Source organism: Elephantulus edwardii, unplaced genomic scaffold (genome assembly GCF_000299155.1).
Source record: "Elephantulus edwardii isolate Elephantulus edwardi_28Jun2011 unplaced genomic scaffold, EleEdw1.0 scaffold00179, whole genome shotgun sequence".
NCBI classification, from domain to species: domain Eukaryota; kingdom Metazoa; phylum Chordata; class Mammalia; order Macroscelidea; family Macroscelididae; genus Elephantulus; species Elephantulus edwardii.
This window is the reverse complement of record NW_006399929.1, coordinates 6649643-6651391: the sequence shown is the minus strand read 5'-3', so window position 1 is coordinate 6651391 and position 1749 is coordinate 6649643. Positions and strand designations below refer to the sequence as shown.

General features: G+C 40.9%; 1 protein-coding gene across 1 annotated transcript in view; it reads left to right on the top strand.

Moving 5' to 3' along the window:
* Positions 1–1749, top strand: part of KCNK10 (potassium channel, subfamily K, member 10) — a 223881-nt gene that overhangs the window by 132796 nt on the left and 89336 nt on the right. The window lies entirely within an intron of this gene.

Sequence of the window (1749 nt, the reverse complement as noted above, 5' to 3'; positions counted from 1 at the left end):
ACACACACCTGCTTGTGAGGTGAATCTCTATTTCTGGATCATTCTTGAAGCTTGAGCCTGAGCCAATGAGATGATGCTACAGAGAGTTCAGACTTTAGTGGGCAGATCTCCTGCTGGTCCCTGTTCTCTGATATCATTCAGGCCTGAAGTGTCCATTCATGCACCTAGAGTACTATTTCTATGTATGCTCATATCTGCTTTCTGGCTCTGATGCTCCCCCATATTACTGGTTCTTAACACTAACACTCTCTGAAGTTTTCACCAGTTATATTTTCACCTGTGTTTGAGCAGCTGTGTTCGAGCTGAGCTGATAGCTCTTTCCACCTCTCCTTTAGCCTGAATACGTGTGGTGGGGCCCTCATGAGAAGGCTCACCCAGGGGTCTACTGGGGAGTATCACTATCCTGTACATGGTGAGGGTCTTGATGGGGCTCTGACAGGATTTACAGTGGGGCAGTGTGTGACCACAAGCTAGTTAATTCTATATGAGGCAGAGATAGGGAGCCCAGGGAAAGGGCGGTTGTGGGTGCTGGCATGTGTGGATGGGATCTCACAGAAGGAGAGGAGCTTGAACTAGACCTCGGATAGGCTCATTTTAGCGGATGGCAAAACCAAAGATGTAGGAGAGGTTTGGAGTGTCCTGCCATGAGTGAAGGCTTCTCAACAACAAGAAAATGGTTATAATAACACTGAAAGAAATGTATAAAATTATTCTGTAGTTTTGAGATGGAGAACTTTTAAAAGTAAATACAGAAAGTCCTACGTACCAGGCAAAGATTCATAGTATTAGTATGAAATAAAGTTCTTCCTAATGAAGAATACTGTGTCACACATTAACACATGGATTGCTAATTGATAATATATTAATTAATATTTTACTCTTGGTGTTCGTTTTGTATAAATACAACTCATGTTGTATGTTAAAGATTTCAAACATGCATGTGTAGTATTATATATTTGCCTTAGAGTATTCAAAGAGAATTTTCTGGAAATTTGGAAACTTCAAAACCTAAAATAAAATTTAAACACCATAAAAAAAAAGAGTGAAGTCTTCTCTAGTGATTGCGATGACGTTGGGTCATCAATAAGGTCCTTTTACTGAGACTCTACAATATGTGGTGGAGCCTGGCTAACAAGTGGTTTATGATCATCTGCTAATCTAGGAGTTGGTGGTTCAAACCCAACCAGCTATGGAAGAGAGTCATGGGATTCCGTTTCCATAACTCCAGTAATCAAGGAAAACTGTACAGAGAAGTTCTCCTCTGTCCCACAGCTGTCACCGCGAGGCAAGGACATTTGTGGCATAGTCCACAGCATGCAAAAGCCCCCGAGTCCCCAGTGGTTCAAATCCACCAGCAGCTCCCTGGGAGAAAGAGAAGCAGTCTCTTCCTGTTAGGATTCCTAGCCTCTGAAACGTCTGGGTTGGAACCAACTCCGTAGCAGTGTGTTGGAGTAATTCCTCAGGAGTGAACACCGGGCCATCTGCTCTTGTGGCCATTACTATGTTCATATGCAAATAATACACATTATAAGAAAATACATTGAGGAGGTATATCACACAACTGTGAAAATACCTTGAGGAGAAGGAGATTATTGGTAAACAAATCTAGAATACACTTGTTATTTAGTAAAACATAGCACAGTGTAGGAAACCCTTTGGAGGATAGATAGATATAGATATAGATGATATAGATACAGATACAGATGATATAGATTATATAAATGAGATATAGATATAGATGATATAGAT